The sequence below is a fragment of the Schistocerca piceifrons genome, chromosome 11 (genome assembly GCF_021461385.2).
Source record: "Schistocerca piceifrons isolate TAMUIC-IGC-003096 chromosome 11, iqSchPice1.1, whole genome shotgun sequence".
In the NCBI taxonomy this organism is placed as follows: Eukaryota; Metazoa; Arthropoda; class Insecta; order Orthoptera; family Acrididae; genus Schistocerca; species Schistocerca piceifrons.
This window is the reverse complement of record NC_060148.1, coordinates 146,055,796-146,068,045: the sequence shown is the minus strand read 5'-3', so window position 1 is coordinate 146,068,045 and position 12,250 is coordinate 146,055,796. Positions and strand designations below refer to the sequence as shown.

General features: G+C 40.2%; 1 long non-coding RNA gene across 1 annotated transcript in view; it reads left to right on the top strand.

Moving 5' to 3' along the window:
* The first annotated feature begins 208 nt into the window (after positions 1-208).
* The window catches only part of LOC124720388, a 67,798-nt gene continuing 55,756 nt past the window's right edge, over positions 209-12,250 (top strand). The window contains exon 1 of the long non-coding RNA XR_007006146.1: positions 209-340. This is a non-coding gene — a long non-coding RNA (uncharacterized LOC124720388). The remainder of the gene's footprint in view (positions 341-12,250) is intronic.

Sequence of the window (12,250 nt, the reverse complement as noted above, 5' to 3'; positions counted from 1 at the left end):
AGTGTTGCCCAGGATGGACTAGCGCAGAGAGCTGCGTCAAACCAGTATTTGCGACTGAATACCGTAACAACAGCATGTAGCTGTGTGACGTGCGTCTAGCAATCTTACAATTGAGTCTGCACGCGGGAGAGCGGCCAGGCAGGTGACGTCAGGGAGGGAATTATCAGACCGACCAATGGCCTCCAAGCGTCCGCAGCAGCCAATAAGAGTGCGCTGAGCGGTTAGGCTCACTAGCCAGCCAGTGTGTCGAGGGAGCAGAGACCAGCGGACATGGCGGGGCTACGGACTGTGCTGCTTCTCGCGCTGCTCTTCGTCGCTTCGTGCCACCTCTTCTCAGCAGGTAAACACCGCCACTGCAGTCGTGAATCACTTATGACACACAACAAACTTTTTATTTATTTCTTGTACTTATTACATCGAACCAGGGAGTTACACATGCAATAGGGCTGGCGCTTATCGCTGAAATAACCGGTATTCAGTTATATCGGTTTTTTTCAACTCCAGTTTAACTGGACTGTTAAAACCGCTCAAAATAACCGGTTTCTGAAATGATTTTCGGTTCTTTAGTCTTATTATTTCCTAACGTAGTAAATTTAGAAATCAAACAGTTTGAAGAATTCATACTCGCTCATTTTTAAGACACACCGAATCAAAATAAAACTTCCTGGCAGATTAAAACTGCGTGCCGGATCGAGACTCAAACTCGGGACATTTTCCTTTCGCGGGTAAAGGTCCCGAGTTCGAGTCTCGGTCCGGCACATAGTTTTAATCTGCCAGGAAGTTTCATATCAGCGCACACTCCGCTGCAGAGTGAAAATCTCATTCTAGACTCAAAATATTCAATTAAACAGGTTAATAAAAGAAGACTTAGTCGATCCACCACTCGCTGCTTTTCTCGAAAACTGATACGTGATTGAATACTGCAATACAAAAAAAAATCACCAGTGTTCTCTTATTGGTTCTTATTTTTTCCAAACTCTCCTCAAAAATCATGTTGTAATCGTGGACCATTGGGCATTACCAGTAGTCAGTGGTAAAGGATGAAAACGGAGAGTGGAGAATTCTATTTTTCGTGTTAATTTGTCCGTTTTCAAGGGCTACAAGGAGACAAAGGTTTGTTAATTAGACACATGCAGCAGATCGGCTGTTTTCTATTTTTATTGTAAGTATGAGTGAATTGTTATGTTACGGGTTTTCTCCTCATATTATTGTCACAAGTTTCTTGTAGCTTCTTCCATTTTTAATCTTTTAAATCAAATGGAGCATTGTACTTGACTCACGCTGCACTTCGTAAAGACTTTCAGCCTGGGGATGGTTGGCATTCTGTAAAACAATTGATGCCTGACGACGGAGAAACTACCATACAGACTATATGCGGAAAGTCTCGCACATTGCACGTACACACGTGCCATCCAACAAGCCACGCCAATTCTTGCTCGTTTCTGCTGGCGTTGCCGGCCGGAGTGGCCGAGCGGTTCTAGGCGCTTCAGTCCGGAACCACGCGGCTGCTACGGTCGCAGGTTCGAATCCTGCCTCGGGCATGGATGTGTGTGATGTCCTTAGGTTAGTTAGGTTTAAGCTGTTCTGAGTCTCGTGGTCCGATGACCTCAGATGTTAAGTCCCATAGTGCTTAGAGTCATTTGAACCATCTGCCGGCATTATTCATAAAATAGCACTGATTACATTTCCCATTTCCTACAATAACAGAAGATTTTTGAAGTAATGCAAGTTTTAGAAATAAAAATTACCCGTTCTCTAAGAAAGGATTATTTAAAACGAAAAATTTTAGCACTGAAACCACGGTTAATTGATGTTTCGGTTTTTTATTAAGTTACTGGTGAAAAATAGAAACAGCTGTTATAACTGACACCAAACAAATAGCGAAAAATACCGGCTATTCGGATCTAAAATATCGGTACTGGTTTAACCCGTCAGTTTTTCCCGTCCCTAGCATACAGTACCTTTTTTATATCACAGGTACCTGAGAATTAACAATTTAGTATGACATGTAGTATTAGTATTAGAATCTGCGCCACCCTCCCACCGTCCATGGCAACATATCAACTTTTTAGACAGACTAGACACTCTGTCAAAGTGCAAGAACACAAAGAAAGCCGGTGATGTGTGAGCAGCTTTCCCTCACACCCAAATGCAGTTATTAATATTTATGTGTGCCGTCAGCCCACCAGTTAAGATGCAGTGATCCCAGTACTCTGCCTGCTCTGTAGTCTTTGTCACGCAGTAAAAAGATGGTATTCAGTTAAGAAATTTGACTCTTTTTGCATCTTATAGCCTCCATAGTGATACGCTTGTGTTCCCGTTAATGACCATAATTATTGTCATACTTCGAAACTGAGTAAGCAACTGCAAGAAACTTGAAAAGTTTGCAATGAATTACAGGAGTCATAACGCAGTTACGTTTGTTGCAAATTAACTCACACATTGCAAAGAATGAAATGTACCTAACAAAATGAAATCTTTATGCAATCACCACAGAGTTTACAAAGCCTCACCACAGCATCACGCTAATACACTTGCCATTGCAACGAAATTCTGAACCAGAGAATCATAAATAAGCATCTGAGGGCAAGACACATAAATTTCGCTACTAATTAGGATACAACTTGTATACAAACTATACACTTGGCCACCTCTGACTGCCCTCTCTGCTTGATGAACAAAACCTTCACGTGCTTCACTTCAGCCTTAAACTAACGGTTTATTTGTTACTGTATTTATTAGATGATTTGCACTACACCCATTTGTAGTCTTTCTACTTATAATTTTTAAATGAGTTCCTTTGACTCATAGCGGCATTTTTGTGCTACATACATAAAGAAATGCATAAATATTACATGAAAATCATTTGTTTTGCTTACCATCACGTATTCCCTGAGGCATCCCAAACTGACAGTGCTCCTTCAAAAACAATAGTAGCTGCTGAGATAAAGCTGCACTGAATTAGGGGACTTGATAATATACGCCAGCAGCTGGAAATCTAAACCCTAGCAGTGCCAACGTATTTTCAGTAAAGTGTATTTCCAAAGAACCATGAGGGTACTTTGTGAGCACCGCAAAATGTTTTAAAAAAATATAAATTTCCGTTAATTATTTTTGACTGTCTCTTGGAACATACTTTTTAAAGACATGTTGAAGTGTAAGTAGGGTATGCAACCTGAAAGTGTCGAACATGCCATTCATTGTGCAAAGTCACATCTTCTACAAAGGGGGGAGACATTGTGATCACCTCACGTAGGCTTAATTTTTTTGGGTTAAAATAACTGCAGAATCCGGCAGGAGAACTCGTTCAAAACAATAAAAGCTGACTATAAAAATGCTGATAAGTGGCCTACGTAATACATATCGATATGGTATGGAATCCATTGTCATCAAACGCATTTCGGGTGTAGCCCATCACCAGGTGACATTGTGACAAATAATAAAGACAAGTGCAAATAATGATATCATACAAGGCAGCGCAATCAAAGAAATGACATTATATGAACCTCAAATGAAATTAATTGTATACAACTTAAATACACGCCATTTAAGATCATTACAAGCATTGACAGGGACGTTGAATAACTTCAGTACAAAAGTCTAGCAAAACATTTGTCATTGTGTACAAAGAGTAAACCTAACAGCAGCTGATTACAGTTGCAATGTTGAGGTACCGCTAATGGAGCCATAATGTAAACCCTTATCGCTAGCGGATAGCACTTCTGATGCATGTTAAAAAAGGGAATATTAATACAAAAGAGCAAAAGTTCAGCCAGCACTTGTGTGCACAAACGTCAGTTGTAAAAAGCAGTATTCTATTAACAACAACGTCATACAGAACCAAATTATGTGATTTGCTCGTGATTGCAGTAGAGGGTATCACATCTGATGCAAAGTTAATTGAAATAATTATTTTTAAATAAGGCAAATATAATTAAAATTATTTCAAATTTACCATCACAGTTATGTAAGAAAGTCAACAATAAAGTACAACACAACAATTCAGATTTCGTAGAACAAATGTATTACTACATGCCAGCTTTATATTTACAGTAAAACTTCTGAAAGACCGTTCACTAATAAACTTATATGTCGACATTAAAATTCCATAAATATAGTGAAACCTAAACGAAATAATCTGGATGGGTTTTCATTGCTTTTTCCTATTCGCAAGAAAATCATTGAAAAACTCAAAGAACCACCTACTAATGCTTGATATCTGCTCATTTTTTATAAATTCTCACTCTAACTGATTACCCATATACATTTCAATTTTTTCTAAAATATCCAATATTATGCTCTTATTACTAAAATGCAAACTGGACAGCTCATATTCAGTATTTTTAAGCTGATAGTTCTCCTTTAAATGAAATTGCAGCGCTCTCCGATTAATTACATATCCATGTTCATGAAATCTAATTTGAAACTCCCTTCCAGTTTGCTAGATGTAATATTTCCCACATGAACCGCAGAAAATTTTATAGATACCAGTAATACAGAATTTATTAGGTGGTGGTTCTGAGTTGTGTCGCAGCAATTTACCCAGTTTATTATTCGTTTGATATCCCACTGCATTATTATATTTGCGGAAGACATCTGCTATCCTATCTCACATGGACTCATAGTATGACAACGAAACATACTTTTCCGCCTCCTTGTTAACCACTTCATTCTTTTCTAATCTGTCAAATATCTTTCATTCAATTCTCCTGACTGCCGCCGCTGTGACGCCGTTAGATATTCCGACTTGAAGCACCATGTCAGTTTCCTCCTCAATCATATCTTTTGAGCAGCCTAACTCAGCTAGCCGATAAAACCTTCAAGTAAAATAAACATACTTTTGAGTTGGTAGGTGACATGACTCTTGCGATGTAATCAAAATCGTAGCAATTGGCTTACGATATGTTTCAATTTTAACAGTATGTCCTGTTCTGGTGATTTGTAAGTCCACAAAATTTTATTGAATCCATTACTTCGATTTCATGAGTTAATTCTATATTTCTATGTAAAGAATTGGAAATATTCGTTAGGTCCTGAACGTCATTTTCATCACCTGACAAGATTATGAAAACGTGGTCGACGTTTCTGCTTTACACTGTAATCTATTCTCATGCTGTGGCGTATGTATCAAACAATTTGCTCTCTAGAAAATTTATAAAAATTTTTGAAAGGATTCCTGAGAGACTTGAACCCATTACAAGACTATTTTTTGCTGACAAATTTTCTTATTAGGGGTAAAGTTATTAAAAGATAAGGATATATCAAGTGACTCCATTAACTCAGCAGCATATATGTAGGGTCTATTTTTCCAAACAATGAAATTATAATTGTTGTAGTTGGGATTCACAGTCATACAAAACTGTTTGGACATCATCTTTACGCCAGTGACTGTTATAGATTTTTATTATGCGATTGCAGTTTCGGCCATAGGCCATTATCAGCACTTGATAATGGCCTAAGGCCGAAATTACAATATTGTAATAAAAACCTATAACAGTCACTGGCGTAAAGATGTTGTCATTCAAAAACAATGAAATTGTTATAAATAACCTCTGTTTCATAAATTGGCACATTCGTATAAAGATTCTTAACATCGAAGGATGCAAGACGTTCATTTTCAGGCAAGACTGTATTTTGTAAAACTGTGCCATCTCAGAGCTATTTTGGACACTGAACAGTTTTTGGAAGGTACAAAACTCTTTAATTTTTGCTTGACAAAAGATATTTACAGAGTATTTTGGACTTTTACAAGCGCTATCTACAGGACGAATATGATGGTTTTCTTTACGGAGCTTCGTGCTCGTAAAAGTGGCATTGTTAGATCATCAGTGACTTTTTCTTCCTCCATTTAGTATCTGGAAGCATAGTAGAATTGTTAATAGCATTCCTGACAACATTATCAAAAGGCGCAAGTGACTATTTACCTGTACTATTTCATTGTCTTCAAAATATATTTCTGTTTTAAAAATGTATAGGCATCGTTAACGAGAACAACTGGGGAACTCTAGTCAGCCTTCGTAGCGACATCTTATTTTCTACCAGTTTTTACTTTAATTTCTGTCCCGTGTTACACAGGCACTTCAAAGGTCCATTTTTATTACGAGAAAGTGCAAGCGAATTATATGTTTTTCAAAAAATGTTCAAATGTGTGTGAAATCTTATGGGACTTAACTGCTAAGGTCATCAGTCCATAAGCTTACACACTACTTAACCTAAATTATCCTAAGGACAAACAAACACACTCACCCATGCCCGAGGGAGGACTCGAACCTCCGCCAGGATATATGTTTTTATTGATATATTCGCCTGTACAGATTTAGACAACTTTAGCACCTTGCAGCCACTTTTAATCTATGAAATAATTTCTTTAAGTAACTCATAAATAAAGTTTCGTGGCAAGTTAAAGTTTATGATGTGTTGGCAAATGTGCCAACACCTTGTAGATAGAGGAAGCCGAAATGCACACTATCTAACGCAGACGGGCGTGAATTCTGGAACAGGATAAGTATTGAATGCTAATAAGAAAAGTATGCAGCTCCTCGAATACTTAACTTTTATTTATCCTTGTTGTGAATACAACGTTCTTGATGAGACATTTCATACGATCACTATCAAACTATGTAAGGCTAATGGCGCCTTGCTAGGTCGTAGCCATGGACTTAGCTGAAGGCTATTCTGTCTCTCGGCAAATGAGAGAAAGGCTTCGTCAGTGTAGTCGCTAGCAAAGTCGTCGTACAACTGGGGCGAGTGCTATTCCGTATCTCGAGACCTGCCTTGTGGTGGCGCTCGGTCTGCGATCACACAGTGGCGACACGCGGGTCCGACATGTACTAAATGGACTGCGGCCGATTTAAGCTACCACCTAGCAAGTGTGGTGTCTGGCGGTGACACCACAGTTTAAGCCTCTGTTAAGCACTCATAAATCTTCGTGTGAGAGTGTGGTACCGGTCAAATTAACAAATTTTGCTTCGAATTCGTGTTTAATTACTTGGTCTGTTGCAGATGTACAGCGCCCGACACGGTTCACGATCAGTTTTTGCAACTTCCGCGAAGGCCTCTGTTGAACAGTACTACACTCCTAACACACGTATTCGTAGATTAATGTAGCCCCATCATACTTAACTGCTTTGGAGTGAGTAACGCACAAACACGAGCGTGGAAAATATTTGCAAAATTGTTAGTTAAAAGTTTAGATTTGTGTATTACTCTGGTTTCAGTTTTTATCCAAGTCACATCAGACCTAGCTATAATACAATATGCACAACATGAATCACTTTACATCTTAATTTTAGCGTACTACCATCCACAAAACTATATGAATAACCTGAATTGCGTTTCGCCTGATTTGCATGCAACCCGCACAACGTAACTGTCTTGCAGGTCCTCTAATATCATTGCAGTACAGTCGTTTGACTTTCCAAAATTGCTACCTCAAGGCATCACAAGGATTAAAGCAATCAGTCCAGATGCAAATTCTAGGAAACGCATCATTAGAAATCAGACAGTCCTTAACACATGTAAACTCAATTTTGTTACAGTGACATTTCAAAATGGTTCAAATGGCTCTGAGCACTATGGGACTTAACATCTATGGTCATCAGTCCCCTAGAACTTAGAACTACTTAAACCTAACCAACCTAAGGACATCACACAACACCCAGCCATCACGAGGCAGAGAAAATCCCTGACCCCGCCGGGAATCGAACCCGGGAACCCGGGCATGGGAAGCGAGAACGCTACCGCACGACCACGAGATGCGGGCTACAGTGACATTTCAAAGTCACTACCACACTCATTAGAAATTGAATCACATATATCATTACAGCAATCTTTCGGCAAAGTTAAACATTTTTACGAACAAGATATTTTGAGTTAATGTCTCGACTAGTAAAGTTCTCTGCTAATTCGAAGTATTTTTGCTCTTTTAATGGTTTTCCCCCCGTTTGTGAAAAGTCGTTCCTGATATGAGTGGTTTGTCATAAAGTGATTGTTGAGCTAACCAGTTAAAAGCAGTGTGACTAACGGCATCAAGCGCTCTCTAGAAACCACAAAATTGACATAGTGCCAGCACTAATTTCTCTGTACTCATGATTGAACAAGTATTAGTCCCAACGACATGACGTCCTTTTTTGTTCTGGATCTGGATTGCAACCAATCGGCTTTAGCCACTGTAACTAAGGAAAACTTTCGTGCTGAACGAGACTCGCTGACTGCCACTTTTGTCATCGGTGAGCAGGCATAAAGAGTCGCGAAATATCGAAGTTTCCACCAGTAACAGTTGGCAAATGTAAACTTGAAATATAGTACTCTGGCTGGAATACTGTCGAGACTCCCATCTCCCTGTTAACTAACCACGAATAACGTTTCATATAATTTCAAGTAGTAAAGTCTGCACGTGTTTAAGATGAAGTTTTGTGACACAGACTCGAACCCAGCAAGCAATCAGATTGTTAACGAAGTAAAATCAGATGTTAGACATCGAATTTTTTCACCAGCAGCGAGATATTCGAATTTGAAATGAGGATATAATTTTTTTCCTGACCGAGGATCGTGCCCAGTACCTACCGCCGTCTTTTTCTACCCAGGAATTGTTTGCACACCAGTAGTGAGGTGCGAGCATGGTTGACGAGAAATAACGGCACCTTTCGTTGTTGCTGACAAGACATGAAGAGACATTAAAAATGAAAATTATTTATCACCAGTAGTTCGGTGTGTATATACTAGGGCTTGAAATGAAACCATGAATAGTTTTGTTCTGGACCAGGATTCGAACCCACATACAGTATGTGATCAAAAATATCCGGACACTTGCTGAAAATGACTTAAAAGTTCGTGGTGCCTACCTTCGGTAACCCTTAGCCGTGATAACAAATTCCACTCTCGCAGGGATACGTTCAGTGAGGTGCTGGAAGGTTTCTTGCGAAATGGCAGCCCATTCTTCACGGAGTGCTGCACTGAGGAGAGGTATCGAAGGCCTGACACGAAGTCGGCGTTCCAAAACATCCCAAAAGTGTTCCATAAGATTCAGGTTCTAGCATTTGTAGACTTAGAGAAAGCTTTTGACAATGTTGACTGGAATACTCTCTTTCAAATTCTGAAGGTTGTTGTTGTTGTTGTGGTCTTCAGTCCTGAGACTGGTTTGATGCAGCTCTCCGTGCTACTTTATCCTGTGCAAGCTTCTTCATCTCCCAGTACCTACTGCAACCTACATCCTTCTGAATCTGCTTGGTGTATTCATCTCTTGGTCTCCCTCTACGATTTTTACCCTCCACGCTGCCCTCCAATTCTGAAGGTGGTAGGGATAAAATACAGGGAGCGAAAGGCTATTTACAATTTGTACAGAAACCAGATGGCAGTTATAAGAGTGCGGTAGCGTTCTCGCTTCCCAGCCTCGTGATGGCTGGGTGTTGTGTGCTGTCCTTAGGTTAGTTAGGTTTAAGTAGTTCTAAGTTCTAGGGGACTGATGACCATAGATGTTAAGTCCCATAGTGCTCAGAGCCATTTGAACCATTTTAGTTATAAGAGTTGAGGGGCATGAAAGGGAAGCAGTGGTTGGGAAGGGAGTGAGACAGGGTTGTAGCCTATCCCCATTGTTATTCAATCTGTATATTGATCAAGCAGTGAAGGAAACAAAAGAAAAATTCGGAGTAGGTATTAAAATTCATGGTGAAGAAATAAAAACTTTGAGGTTCGCCGATGACATTGTAATTCTGCCAGAGACAGCAAAGGACTTGCAAAAGCAGTTGAACGGAATGGACAGTGTCATGAAAGAAGGGTATAAGATGAACATCAACAAAAGCAAAACGAGGATAATGGAATGTAGTCGAATTAAGTCGGGTGATGCTGAGGGAATTAGATTAGGAAATGAGACACTTAAAGTAGTAAAGGAGTTTTGCTATTTGGGCAGCGAAATAATTGATGATGGTCGAAGTAGAGAGGATATAAAATGTAGACTGGCAATGGCAAGGAAAGCTTTTCTGAAGAAGAGAAATTTGTTAACATCGAGAATCGATTTAAGTGTCAGGAAGTCGTTTCTGAAAGTATTTGTATGGAGTGTAGCCGTGTATGGAAGTGAAACGTGGACGATAAATAGTTTGGACAAGAAGAGAATAGAAGCTTTCGAAATGTGGTGCTACAGAAGAATGCTGAAGATTAGATGGGTAGATCACATAATTAATGAGGAGGTATTGAATAGAAGTGGGGAGAAGAGGAGCTTGTGGCACAACTTGACTAGAAGAAGGGATCGGTTGGTAGGACATGTTCTGAGACATCGAGAGATCACCAATTTAGTATTGGAGGGCAGCGTGGAGGGTAAAATCGTAGAGGGAGACCAAGAGATGAATACGCTAAACAGATTCAGAAGGATGTACGTTGCAGTAGGTACTGGGAGATGAAGAAGCTTGCACAGGATAGATTAGCATGGAGAGCTGCATCAAACCAGTCTCAGGACTGAAGACCACAGCAACAACAACAAGGTTCAGGTCAGGACTCTGTACAGCACAGTCCATTACTGGGTTGTTATTGTCATGTAACCACCCCGCCATCGGCCGTGAATTATGAACAGGTGCTCGATCGTGTTGAAAGATGCAATCGCCATCCCCAAATTGCTCTTCAACAATGGTAGGCAAGAAGGCGGTTAAAACATCAATGCAGGCCTGTTCTGTGATAGTGCCACGCGAAACAACAATGGGTGCAAGTCCCCTCGATGAAAAACACGACCACGCCATAACACCACAGCCATCATATTTTACTGTTGGCACTACTCACGCTGGTAGATGACGGTCACTGGGCATTCGCCATACCCACACCCTGCCATCGGATCACCACATTTTGTACCGTGATTCGTCACTCCACACAACGTTTTTCCACTGTTCAGTCGACCAACGTTTACGCTGCTTGCACCAGGCGAGGGATCGTTTGGCATTTACCGATGTGAAGTGTGGCGTATGAGCAGCCGCTCGACCATGAAATCCAAGTTTTCTAACCTCCCGCCTGTCATAGTACTTGCAGTGGTTCATGATGCCGTTTGGAATTCCTGTGAGATGGTCTGGATAGATTTCTGCCTATTACACACTACGACCCTCTTCAACTGTCGGTGGTCTCTGTCAGTCAACAGACGAGGTCGGCCTGTACAATTTTGTGCTGTACGTGTCCCTTCACGTTTTCACTTCACTATCACATCGGAAACAGTCGACCTAGGAATGTTTAAGAGTGTGGAACTCCCGCCTATGACAGAAGTGACACCCAATCACCTGACCACGTTCGAAGCCCGTGAGTTCCGTGGGGTGCCCCATTCTGTTCTCTCACGATCTCTAATGACTACTGAGGTCGCTGATATGGAGTAACTGGCAGTAGGTGGCGGCATAATGCACCTAATATGAAAAACTAGGTTTCCGGGGGTGTCCGGATACTTTTGATCACAAAGTGTATGTGCCTTTCGACGAGACCTAACGTAGTTTGCAACCTTGGGGAAAACAACGAAATGGTCGAACTATATCGCTCCGTGTCGGTCAGACACCACAAATGAGGAGATTCGAATTCGAATCGCAGTCCAGCGTCAAATTTCGCAACGACTCAAGTTCAAATAAAATAGAGACCTGTGAGCTTCTAACAACCCTACCACAACAAAGGTCAAAATTTAATAATGATTGTGGTGTTGCTCTCGCTGCTAAATACTGCATTATCGAGTAAAAACAAAGTTATTATGTGGCAGGTGTCATTAGAGCACAGTTAATAAAGTCATTTCATGTAATAATGAATAAACTAGGCACTCTTTTCGTGTTTGCCACGCTGGTCTCGTTGTAAATTCATGGCTCAATCGTCGAAAATCTAGGTGGTGATGATTCCAAGCTCGGATGCAAAGAGGCCTAGGTTTTATTCTGCTATATTCAAAAGTTTTATAGATGTGTTTCACAAACCGTTCTTGAAGATTAAACCTTTCAAAGTTAGCACAATGTAAAAAAATAATCAGCACTCCGAATTTAAGTTTAAGAATTCTTTTTTATTGCTTTTGTTGCAATATCACGTAACACACAAAACATCACTTCACAATACAAAACATACTTGAAAACATCGTCCTCACTGTTAAAGTTCACATTTTATAAGCAGAATACAATATGCGTCTTTCGAACATGACGTCCAAGAATTGACTTTTCCAAGGTCGGACTCTCTAACTACTTACGCGCCCAAAAATCAGAGTTAGAAGTACGACAAAGATCATTGTGACAAAAGAAAGAATACATATAAGAAT